Genomic DNA, 13,305 nt, shown 5'->3' with positions numbered 1-13,305 from the left:
CTATTTCGGAGTTGGGCTGTGCACAAGCAGGGAGTGGCTGGTTTTAGATTTGCTGAGTTTCGACTCCTCTCAGCTTGTAAATATGTAAAACTGAAGAGTGTTTTTTTATCGAGGAAGCTTCAGTCAATATGGACTAACCCACACACAAGAAAAGCAGCCGAGTCAAGATATATGAAACGTGTCAGAGGTGCTGAGTGGACGTAATGGTGAAGTGCACGGGTTTGATGCCTGTTGCACTGTTGAACTCCTTTTTCAGAAGCCGGGTCTTGGTGTTAAGAGCTTTTGGCTGTAGCCTCCCAGGCGAGCTGTGCCGTGGGTCCAGGGGAAGTGGGAACACGAGGCAGAACATCAGCTCCGACTCAGAACACACACTCAAATTGGCATTATGCATGACACAAGGTTGTGGAGAAGGGCAAACGACCCTCATGAATTTCAAAGCCCTCAAATTTGCCTAAATACATCTGTACTCGTGTCTCCAATTTAATCAGGATTCAAAAACATGAACGTGGACTCGCCCTCAGATCCTTGTGCCACAGTGCTGCAGTGTCCGTGAACATATTCATGAAGCATGAAACAGAATATTGGTATTTCATGTAACTAGACAAGTGTTCAACTGAACCTCTTGTATGCATTGTGTCACTTTGAACCATTAGGTAAATATGAATTAATATCGTCTTCTTCTGTTTTATTCCTAATGTTTATAAGTAGAAGGCTGCACAGTTATTCTGCTTTTCCTTTCTATTTGTCTCTCACCTGTGACCGCACTAGACCTTTGACAGACAAAAAGGAAAGCAAAATACCCCAAAAGGCATAACAGACGTGTTCTGTTCAGTTGACGCTCTCTCATCCTTTAGGATTATAAATGATCTCCAGGTCTTCATGAAAGCTTGTAGGCAGAGTGCTTTCTGTTTTCTGTTTGGAAATATGAGGTTTTTTTCTAAGAACACAGGCCCGGCTAGCTCAGTCGGTGGAGCATGAGACTCTTAATCTCAGGGTCGTGGATTCGAGCCCCACGTTGGGCGATGGAAGCTTTTAAGACAGAATTTAAGTGAAAACAGAAGTTGATCGTACCATATTTAACAAGAAAACCTCCATCTGAGCTGATTAAAGGGATAGTTCACCCAAAAATCCCCTCATCATCTACTCACCACTATGCCGATGGAGGGGTGGGTGAAGTGTTTGAGTCCACAAAACACTTCTCAGGGCTAAACAGTGTTGCAGCCAAATCCAATACAATTGAAGTATGAAATCAATTATTAAAACAACAGAAAAAACACAACATGCCTCCATACTGCTCCTGTGGTGTCATCCAAGTGTCGGTAAACCCCGACATTCAACACCATCATCGACACAGTGTGATTTCAGACTAAATGTCCTCTTTAACACTCCTCTGGAGCCACGTTCGTGTAGATTTTTTCATTTTTCTTCTTTCTTTAGTGTGTGTGCTGCATGCATGCATTAGAACACTCGTGTGTGCGCCCCCCCCCCCCCCGGTTCATGTGAGGAGAGTTTCCTACAAGCCTTTGTCTCCCATCTCCTCCATCTCATATTTATCACTGCAATTAGTCGCACTGCTGAGCATGTAGGCCCACACTGGGCCCACATTTCTCCTCCACTGGAGCCCTGTTTACCTAAGAGCCTGCTGTGTGCACGCTTGTGTATGAGAGACAGAGGCAGAGAAAGACTGAGAAGATGTTGATTGTCATGTTCTCCTGCCTTTTGTTGCATCCTGGATCAAGAAGTCACCAGGTTTCCTTTGTACGAATTGTAGTCTTTTGTCCTCGCCGCGTCTGCGCTCATGTAGAGCGATATCGTAGAGAGGATGTAGAGGATATCGCTGACAGAGGGAGCCAGCTGAGACAGGAAGAGAAGGATTGGGGAAGTGAGGGAGGGAGGGGGGACAAAAGAATGCAAAGAACAGGTGGAAAGATGACTGAGGTTGAAACAAAATGGAAGCACGGGAGAGATGTGCCAAAGCCATTTAACAAAGCATCAGCGAGACAAGACAAGCGCAGCGTGTCGCATTGCCTCACTTCAAACTCCACTGGAGAAAAGAGGAGAAAAGGTCCATATTTAGCTTTTGAACATATGTTGTGTATCCACAGGAGCCAAGGAAGTGAAAGTGAAGCCAACGCCCCGTGCACAGGATGTATCCATATGAAGGTGAGCGTTAAGGGTACAGGGGGTGAAGGAAGGGGAAGAGGGCAAAGGGAGGAAAGGTTGAGAGAGATAATAAGATGGGGGAGAGGGGAAAGAGAGGAGACGACAAGAAATACAGAGAAAGAGAAGAAAGAACCAGATAAACTATTAGGAAAAAAGGAATAAGCATTTAAATAGAACAAATGATTATATAATACATTCATTACTGCAAAGCACTGACACTGACTTGTGCTCGGTCAATAAGTACGTGTATCGGCAGGATCTTGATACCGTGGCTCCGCCCCCTGATCGCTAATGCACAAACTCCGGCTCCAGACGAGGTCATTGACACAAGATGGCAGCGTTTGAATCAGAGATATTCTGGCTTCATTTCTGGGTAGTGAGAGGAAGTGGCAAAAGAAATGACTAATTGTTTTTGTGGTTTGTTGTTGTGTTTTTTGTGTGTTGTTGTTGTATTTTTTGTGATTTGTCATTATGTTTTTTGTGTTTAGTCGCTGTGTTTTTTTATTTGTCGTTGTGTTTTGTGAATTGTTGTTTTGTTTTTGGTTGTTTGTTGTGTTTTGTGATTTGTTGTATAAAGATGTTCTGTGCAAACACACTCCCAGTTTATTAAATGATACAAGTACCAGATACTTTTACATTACAATTCAAATGTCAAATTACACATGGATGAAAACTATTGCTGTGCACGCACACACACACACACAAAGACACACACACACACACACACACACACACACACACACACACACACACACACACACACACACACACAAAGACACACACACACACACACACACACACACACATACATTAACACACACATACCCCTTGTCATTCCCAGCATTATCACCTGTGAATACAGAGCGGAGGCGCAGCAAATAGACGTGTACTTTACTTTTACGTGACTGCATAACATATGTTCAGGAGAGAGAACATCTGCCACAGAACAGGGAGGAAACACACGCACACAAGTCCAACACGTAGCATGATACAAACCCCTGAGAGAGTACAACACAGTGACACTACACATTCCCAGCTCTTATTAAACTAATAAACCAAGGAAATCAGCCCACAGTGTCCCTTGAAACCGTGTGACTAATAAAATACCTCCGAATATTGGGTGTCCGAAAACACCCAATATTCTACGTTCAAATATGAATAAATCCATTCAGGCGGCCAAATTGGATTTTATTTTGAGTGTAATCGTTTCAAATTCAAGTAAATTGCCTTTTTATGGCAGAAGTCAGTTTTCCCATTTTATTTTCTTACCAGAGGTTATGTATGTTTTATAATACAACACATAAAACCCATCAACATCAAATTGTAGCAAAAGATAAACAATTTACAAGAAGTAATTACTTGCTGTCAGGATGTTGTTCGGATCGTTTTGTCTTGTCAAAACTCTACATCCTTTAATTTCCTCTATCGCTCTTTCTTTTTGATAGAGGAAGTTGCTCTAGAGGCCACTTAATGGTTTTTAGTAATACAGGGAATAATAGTTGTGGTTGCAGATTCTGCAGTAGCTGCTTCAAACGGACCAAAAGGGTCTGACGACTGATAAACTCCATTATAACTTCATAGATTTTCCATTATGAAAACCTGTAAATAAAGGAGGAAAAATGTCTGTAACGATTTGGACTATAAAATCTTAAGTCAAGGTTCAATTAAAACACTTAATGGAGTTTTCTCAGATTTCTCTCTTGGCTCAATTTGTTCCACTAGTAGAACCGACAAGATCTACTCTAACCGACTGTAGAGTAGATCTGTTCTTCTCTTACACAATCCTAAAGATGTCGGCTACCTTCATCCATTTTGTCTTATCTAACTGACTAGAGCTAGAACGACATGAGTTTGAGTCTGGATGGATATTTCAGGGCTCTTCCATCCATCGTAGGTGGGGCTTTGTTGATGGGAAGAGAGGTGGGAGGGTTGGAGTATTCGGAGGTAGGTGGTTGAGAGAGAGAGAGAGAGAGAGAGAGAGAGAGAGAGAGAGAGAGAGAGACTATTTTGGGGTTCAGGTCTTTTACCTCTGCGAGAATTAATCTTGACTGAGAGTATGTTAAGGTTCCTATATTGGCCAGCGAAGACAGATGGTTGGAAAGAGGTGTGAAAGAAGTCATCCTTTTCAAAATCCCTCAACAGAGGAGGTGGTTTAAGGAACCAACTATCATTCCCTTACCCAGAGAGCTTATCCACAACTCATTTGACCCCATTAAGTCACACAATAGAAAGGTGGGAATACGACTTATAGCCATTCACACCTTGACCAAGGGGACCCCAACGACCTACATGTTGAACACAACGACTTACAACATAGACCCACAGAGGTTAAATACCTGAAACCTCCCACTAGTCAGTTCAAACTGAGGAGCTGAAACATCTGCAAGAAACACAACCGAGTCTATGTGCACATGTGCAATAACCTGAAGATACCACAATCTTCACAGATGTTGTTAACCATATCCTCTAACCACTCCTCATCAGTTAGACAAACGTATACCTCAAGGTGTGAATTTAAATACTCGATGGTGTTCTTAAAGTAAGAGTTGATTGAAGAAGAAAGCCGACCGAACAGAAAACATACAGACGAGAAAAAAAAGAAACTCTCCAGAAGCTCCTTCACAGACCTCGATACAAGCCGTTTGATAAATTCATCTCCTTGAAGCGTCCCGGCGTCAGCTCCTCTTCTCTGCCCATTAGCATCTGCCCTCACCTCCCACCACACGAGCATCAAAGCCACAGACATCAAAAGTGTTACACAGCCACTCATTTGAATGCACCATGTTTGATTTGAGTCATGTCATCGCCCCTAAAGTGGCTGAACTCCTAAAATCTGTCAGGACCACACCAGATCAGTGGACATCAGCAGTCTACAAGCACAAGTGCATTCACTTACACACATTCAACTTAAAGGTCTTATCCTCCAGTGTGGTGGTGGAGACTTTAACTAAAGAGACACCAAGCATAGACAATTCATTCAAATCAAACATACAACAGCAAATCAAAAGCACAACGACAAATCACAAAACAAAACGACAAATCAAAGAATACAACAACAAACCCAAAAATACAACAACAAATCACAAAACACAACAAATCACCAAACACAGCAAATCAAAAAACACAAAACACAACAGATGTTGCTCCGTAGGTGAAGCATATAACCTCATTGTCCTGTGGTTTTTCTGCAGGCTGCTGTGGAGCCTCTCCGTCAGTTGAGGGTTCTCATTTACACGCAGAGACATGAATCTACGCCACTTTCACTCCAGCCTGTGTGTTTACATTCACCACAGAAATGGATTAGTCACGTCACAGGATTGGTCAAGTCAAGTGGAAAATAATGTCACGGCCCAATCAGCAGGGAGCGTTTGGTTCATGACGTGACTCATTTCCTCTCAAATCCCTGCGATTAGTGTATTTGTCCCATCAGGTGCAGAACGGATTGATGTCTGAGAGAAATTAATGATGTTGACATTAAAAAACTCTGCTCTGTTCTGTGAAGTGGTAACAAACATGTGCTTTAACCTGAACTCAGAGTTTTATCATGTGGGTGTGCGCGCGCGTGTGTGTGTGTGTGTGTGTGTGTGTGTGCGTGCGTGCGTGTGCTTGTGTGAGAGTCTCATAAAGTGGACCTGCTCTTCGTTTGAGGTGAGAGTCAGGTGTCAGTCTGTGCTGTATTTTCCACTTCAGTACACATCAGTGCAAATGCCATTACTCATCAACTTCATCCCCGAAAACACACACACACACACACACACACACACACACACACAGTCACACACTTGGACACAACACAGTTGCAACCCCCTGCACTCGTGGTCACAGATCCTCCAATGCACATACTCTGTGTACCTTCATGTAATGTAGCTGTTTACTCGGGTGAAACCACTGTGTTAATGCAGAAAGAGAGAACGACATTTAAAAATTCCATCAATCGATCCAATTGTATTAGTTCATATTCACAAATCACAATTCTGCCTTTAATCCTCAGCAACAATGAGGGACAAAAACCATAGAAATTGCAATTTGATTGATTGATTAGTACAGTTTTCTACAAAATAAAAAGTCTGTCAGATATGAAGGGAGCAGCTATTACTATTGTACTGATAGAGGTTTTGCTAATAATATTAGTATATGTGAGCAGCCATATTGTATATCTAATCAAACTAGTTGTAATCTAATCCACGATCAGCTGCCACCACGATTACGATTCGCAATTCGCCATCAAAAATGAATCTGAATACACACAGAATACTGTGTTAACACTAAATTGTGCATCAACTTTACTGGTATTTCTATCTACGGCCAATTTCCCCCTCTGCTCATTACATCCACGCTCCCTCGCCCTTCTTTGTATCTCTCCCTGCCTGTCATCCTTTACATTAGTGCTGCGGAGAGTAAATCAGTGGGGAACTGGAGGTCGGCCTCGCTCAGTGTCCGGCATCGCCTGTGATGTCTTTGCCGGGATTGAGCACGGTGCTGATTTGCATGATTACACACAGCAGCAGCACCAGACAGCCGCCGCTCCATTAGTCACTGGGAACGCACACACACAGGATGGGAAAAGTGAAGACACATAAACGTGGACAAAAACACCTACACGGAGACACGCTTGAGTGCAGACAAATACTGAAGAGTAATGTCGTCTGACACGAGGATGACGACACACACCCGGACACACGAACGTGCATTGTCCCGGTGGTCTGAACCCTTGAATCTTCTGTCACTCGGAGCCACGTTGTCCGTTCGCATAGGGGCCCACCTCGTTGAACCTCACCGGCTCGTCCGTATTAACCCTCTGCTGGGTAAGCATAAAAGACAGTGCTGCGGGCCGCAGAGCGTCAGTGGACAGGTACATGACTGATCTCTGTACAAGGAAAGAGGGACGATCGATACCGAGCAACTGAAGCTCCTGATCAATGAAAGGCCAAAGGATTCACGATGCAGAGGCCACCTCCCAACACCCTCCCATTGCCTTACAGTGTGAGCGCTGCACATAAAGCTTCTAAGATGTGTGTATAGGGATCTGCACAGATATAGATAGACATACACTGATATCCTTGCTGTCATTGGAGAGCATGAACGTGTGTGTGTGTGTTTTACTGCCTCCAAGGTGCCAGGGCAGCCCACCTTTGTGAGCACAGCCCGGATCAATAACTGCTGGGCAAATTTATTGCACACATGGCTCGTTGGGCTGGGGACGGGGGCTTGTGGTCCTCCAGGAATTACAGGTTTGCGTGAGATTTACACCTTTAGGTCACTTGGTGAAAAACATGTGACGTTGTGAAGCCTGGACTCATATGGTCTAATCTGATAGGTCCAGTGAAAATGAGATAGGGTGTCAAAAACCTGGAGCACCAAGAGGCAAGTTGATGCATGAGGGCGTCACGTGTACATGTGTGTGATCGTGTGCGACGTCCCAGGTTTGCATATCCTGTTGGAGCCCCTCACGAGCAGTCTTTGAAATCAGCAGATTGTGCATCACTCCACTTCTATTCGAGCCGTTCTGCTTTTGAAGTCCAACACGAGGCTTTTATCTTGTTATCTTGTTATTTCATTGTATCCCCCCGCGCCGCGCCGCACTTCGGCCCGAGGGGCGCAGCAAAATCCCAAGGCCCTCCCTCTCGTCCGTGACACACACAGCAGAAAACAACAGCAGGAGAGAGGAGGAAAGGAGGAAAGGAGGAAAACTAAAAGGGCCATTTTATGTTTGAATCAGAACAGAGAAGGGGGGGGGGGGGTTCCAGTTGACCATAGACTGTGATGAGGAGCCTAATTAATCACATACATAACTAGGGCTACGTTGTAGCACTGACGGGCCCGAGCACCCGCACGTTGAAGCCTGTTGCGGTCGGTGGAGAGAGCGATCAATGACCAAGCGCACGTCTCCGCGTTGCACGCGTTTTGCGCACTGCGGCGAGGACAAACGCTTCACTTCCTGCGTCCGTCGAGCGACGTCGATCCTTGCCTGCTAATTGCTCATTGCGATCCACGCCGTCAATTGCACATCACACTGCGAAAATTTTATGTAAATCGAATGATATTTGTAAAACAAAGCTTACTTCCTGTTGCCAGTAGGTGGCGCCATGACTATTATTACCTACAGACTGATATATCTCTTCAAGTAGGGGCTCTGATGTAGCGTGAGCAATTTTGTGTCAATCGGACAATGTTACAACAACTTAATTGTCACACCGATCAGTAGGTGGCGCTATGACCCTGAACTAATATTAATACATGGATGTGTTCAGGTCAAGATTGTGATCATAGGTCAGCAGTTCGGAGCCGGTTGGATAATGCAGAGTGGATTTACAAAGTACTTCCTGTGTCATGGCGAATCAGTAGGTGGCGCTATGACACTGAGGAAATATTGACACATGGAGCTGTTCAGGCTTGGACTATAATCATGTGACAGAAGTTTGGCGGTGATGGGACAATGCACACTGGAGTTATGACAACATCGTCTCCTTTGGCGAAGGATGATCCTTCGCCGCACCTCAATGTTTACACGGTTTGAGGAAATGTCACAATTCTGACCATGATCCATTGACTTCTCTCAGCTCATTTGAGCTGTATATTGTTAAGCAGCCAAGAGCAGTGCATCAAAGTATAAAACATGTCATTTCCTGTAGCCACCAGGGGGCGCTGTGATTTTAAGTCATAATTTCTGTGTAGATGTCATCAGGCCGGGACACTTGTCTTACATGTCTAGTTTGGCCTCGATTGGTCCATGTATGTCCGAGATACAGAACCTTGTGTTTTGATGGCGTGTAATCAAACTTTGAGGCCACGCCACGGTCACACCGTGTGACGAAAAATCGATCTTTGAGTTAGTTTTGATCTCCGTCTTGTTGTGATGACACTCATCTCAATTTGAAGTTGATCAGATAAAAGCCCTGGGACAAGTATATCAAAGTATAAATGTGGAATATGGCCAAAATGGCCACTAAAGTCAAAATGGCGGGCTTCCTGTTTGGTCGAGCATATCTATCCAAGAGACTTATTTGTTTGTTATGAAAAGACACATGTCCCTGTCGATTTTTGGACATGTCGGCCAATCGTAGTGCCGGGGCTGCACTTTAGGTGGCGCTAGTCAGTTATTATGCCACGCCCATTTCTTAAAACCATCTGAATGTCTGCAGGGGGGGGCTGTTGCTACACAAATGTAGTTTGAGGGAGTTTGAACCTCCAATACCGAATTTATAGTAATTTCGTGTGTCACGGCGAGGTGATGAACTTTGACGCCACGCCACTATTATGGCGTTGGACGAAAAGTTACAGTAATCTTATGCCTTCATTATCAATGTCTTGAGACCCATTTGACACAGGTTTGACGTGGCTGCGGGCAGTGGGTGAGGAGGAATACCTCCACGTGTAAGAGGTTCCAAAAACAAGACATTTCCTGTTGCCACCAGGGGGCGCTGTGATTTTAAGTCATGATTTCTGTGTAGATGTCATCAGGCCGGGACTCTTGTCTTACATGTCTAGTTTGGACTCGATTGGACCATGTATGTCCGAGATACAGAACCTCGTGTTTTGATGGCGTGTAATCAAATTTTGACGCCACGCCACGGTCACACCGTGTGACGAAAAATCGATCTTTGAGTTAGTTTTGATCTCCGCCTTGTTGTGATGACACACATCTCAATTAGAAGTTGATCAGATAAAGGCCCTGGGACAAGTACATCAAAGTAAAAATGTGGAATATGGCCAAAATGGCCACTAAAACCAAAATGGCGGGCTTCCTGTTGCGTTTTTCATAATGCTCCTTGAGACTTTTTTTCATGATTGGTCACGATACACCTGGGCTACGATTTTTGTGAAGATCGGTCAAAGGGAAACCTAGGGGCTGCGTTCCAGGGGGCGCTGTTGAGCCATTTTGCCACGCCCATTTCAAATTACTCCAGAATAATAAAATATCCGTAGGCCTTGAATTTCCTGCAAAGTTTCATAACTTTTTGAGCATGTCTAGGCCCTGAAAAAGTCCCCCAAAGGGAAATAATAATAACTAGGGCTACGTTGTAGCACTGACGGGCCCGAGCACCCGCACATTGAAGCCTGTTGCGGTCGGATGAGAGAGCGATCAATGACCAAGCGCACGTCTCCGCGTTGCACGCGTTTTGCTTACTGCGGCAAGGACAAACGCTTCGCTTCCTGCGTCCGTCGAGCGACGTCGACCCTTGCCTGCTAATTGCGCATTACGATCCACGCCATCAATTGCACATCACACTGTGAAAATTGTATGTAAATCGAATGATAGTTGTAAAACAAAGCTTACTTCCTGTTGCCAGTAGGTGGCGCCATCACTATTATTACCTACAGACCGATATATCTGTTCAAGTAGGGGCTCTGATGTAGCTTGAGCAATTTTGTGTCAATTGGACAATGTTACAACAACGTAATTTTCACACCGATCAATAGGTGGCGCTATGACCCTGAACTAATATTAATATATGGATGTGTTCAGGTCAAGATTGTGATCATAGGTCAGCAGTTCGGAGCCGGTTGGATAATGCAGAGTGGATTTACAAAGTACTTCCTGTTTCATGGCGAATCAGTAGGTGGCGCTATGACACTGAGGAAATATTGACACATGGAGCTGTTCAGGCTTGGACTATAATCATGTGACAGAAGTTTGGCGGTGATAGGACAATGCACACTGGAGTTATGACAACATCGTGTCCTTTGGCGAAGGATGATCCTTCGCCGCACCTCAACGTTTACACGGTTTGAGGAAATGTCACAATTCTGACCATGGTCAAATGACTTGACTGAGCTCTTTTGAGCTGTATATTGTAAAGCAGCCAGGAGCAGTGCATCAAAGTATAAAACATGTCACTTCCTGTAGCCAGCAGGTGGCGCTGTGATTTTAAGTCATAATTTCTTTGTAGATGTCATCAGGCCGGGACACTTGTCTTACGTGTCTAGTTTGGACTCGATTGGTCCATGTATGTCCGAGATACAGAACCTCGTGTTTTGATGGCGTGTAATCAAACTTTGAGGCCACGCCACGGTCACACCGTGTGACGAAAAATCGATCTTTGAGTTAGTTTTGATCTCCGTCTTGTTGTGATGACACTCATCTCAATTTGAAGTCGATCAGATAAAAGCCCTGGGACAAGTATATCAAAGTATAAATGTGGAATATGGCCAAAATGGCCACTAAAGTCAAAATGGCGGGCTTCCTGTTTGGTCGAGCATATCTATCCAAGAGACTCATTTGTTTGTTATGAAAAGACACATGTCCCTGTCGATTTTTGTACATGTCGGCCAATCGTAGTGCCGGGGCTGCACTTTAGGGGGCGCTAGTCAGTTATAATGCCACGCCCATTTCTTAAAACCATCTGAATGTCTGCAGGGGGAGGCTGTTGCTACACAAATGTAGTTTGAGGGAGTTTGAACCTCCAACACCGAAGTTATAGTAATTTCGTGTGTCACGGCGAGGTGATGAACTTTGACGCCACGCCACTATTATGGCGTTTGACGAAAAGTCACAGTAATCTTATGCCTTCATTATCAATGTCTTGAGACCCATTTGACACAGGTTTGACGTGGCTGCGGGCAGTGGGTGAGGAGGAATACCTCCACGTGTAAGACGTTCCAAAAACAAGACATTTCCTGTTGCCACCAGGGGGCGCTGTGATTTTAAGTCATGATTTCTGTGCAGATGTCATCAGGCCGGGACTCTTGTCTTACGTGTCTAGTTTGGACTCGATTGGACCATGTATGTCCGAGATACAGAACCTCGTGTTTTGATGGCGTGTAATCAAACTTTGACGCCACGCCACGGTCACACCGTGTGACGAAAAATCGATCTTTGAGTTAGTTTTGATCTCCGTCTTGTTGTGATGACACTCATCTCAATTAGAAGTTGATCAGATAAAAGCCCTGGGACAAGTACATCAAAGTAAAAATCTGGAATATGGCCAAAATGGACACTAAAACCAAAATGGCGGACTTCCTGTTGCGTTTTTCATAATGCTCCTTGAGACTTTTTTTCATGATTGGTCACGATACACCTGGGCTACGATTTTTGTGAATATCGGTCAAAGGGAAACCTAGGGGCTGTGTTCCAGGGGGCGCTGTTGAGCCATTTTGCCACGCCCATTTCAAATGACTCCAGAATACGTAAATTTTCACCACTTGCTAATTTCCTGCAAAGTTTGGTAAGAAGTTCAGTATGTTAAAGCCCTCAAAAAGCCAATTCATTTGGATGACAATAATAATAATAATAACTAGGGCTACGTTGTAGCACTGACGGGCCCGAGCACCCGCACGTTGAAGCCTGTTGCGGTCGGTGGAGAGAGCGATCAATGACCAAGCGCACGTCTCCGCGTTGCACGCGTTTTGCGCACTGCGGCAAGGACAAACGCTTCGCTTCCTGCGTCCGTCGAGCGACGTCGATCCTTGCCTGCTAATTGCTCATTACGATCCACGCCGTCAATTGCACAACACACTGTGAACATTTTATGTAAATCGAATGATAGTTGTAAAACAAAGCTTACTTCCTGTTGCCAGTAGGTGGCGCCATCACTATTATTACCTACAGACTGATATATCTCTTCAAGTAGGGGCTCTGATGTAGCGTGAGCAATTTTGTGTCAATCGGACAATGTTACAACAACTTAATTTTCACACTGATCAGTAGGTGGCGCTATGACCCTGAACTAATATTAATATATGGATGTGTTCAGGTCAAGATTGTGATCATAGGTCAGCAGTTTGGAGCCGGTTGGATAATGCAGAGTCGATTTACAAAGTACTTCCTGTGTCATGGCGAATCAGTAGGTGGCGCTATGACACTGAGGAAATATTGACACGTGGAGCTGTTCAGGCTTGGACTATAATCATGTGACAGAAGTTTGGCGGTGATGGGACAATGCACACTGGAGTTATGACAACATCGTCTCCTTTGGCGAAGGATGATCCTTCGCCGCACCTCAATGTTTACACGGTTTGAGGAAATGTCACAATTCTGACCATGATCCATTGACTTCTCTCAGCTCATTTGAGCTGTATATTGTTAAGCAGCCAGGAGCAGTGCATCAAAGTATAAAACATGTCACTTCCTGTAGCCACCAGGGGGCGCTGTGATTTTAAGTCATAATTTCTGTGTAGATGTCATCAGGCCGGGACACTTGT

The 13,305-nt window shown here is 44.6% G+C and overlaps 1 protein-coding gene and 1 non-coding gene across 2 annotated transcripts in view; both read left to right on the top strand.

Moving 5' to 3' along the window:
• The window catches only part of cacna1ia (calcium voltage-gated channel subunit alpha1 Ia), a 147,705-nt gene extending 144,812 nt beyond the window's left edge, over window positions 1–2,893 (top strand). Inside the window, exon 34 of the mRNA XM_034593934.1 lies at window positions 2,871–2,893. The gene's annotated coding sequence lies outside the window, so the exon portion shown is untranslated. The remainder of the gene's footprint in view (window positions 1–2,870) is intronic.
• trnak-cuu lies at window positions 950–1,022 on the top strand. Its single transcript has one exon. It is a non-coding gene; the product is annotated as a tRNA-Lys (tRNA).
• Window positions 2,894–13,305: the final 10,412 nt, after the last annotated feature.

Source organism: Hippoglossus hippoglossus, chromosome 8 (genome assembly GCF_009819705.1).
Source record: "Hippoglossus hippoglossus isolate fHipHip1 chromosome 8, fHipHip1.pri, whole genome shotgun sequence".
NCBI classification, from domain to species: Eukaryota; Metazoa; Chordata; class Actinopteri; order Pleuronectiformes; family Pleuronectidae; genus Hippoglossus; species Hippoglossus hippoglossus.
The sequence above is the reverse complement of the archived record's forward strand: the minus strand, read 5'-3'. Positions and strand labels throughout refer to the sequence as shown.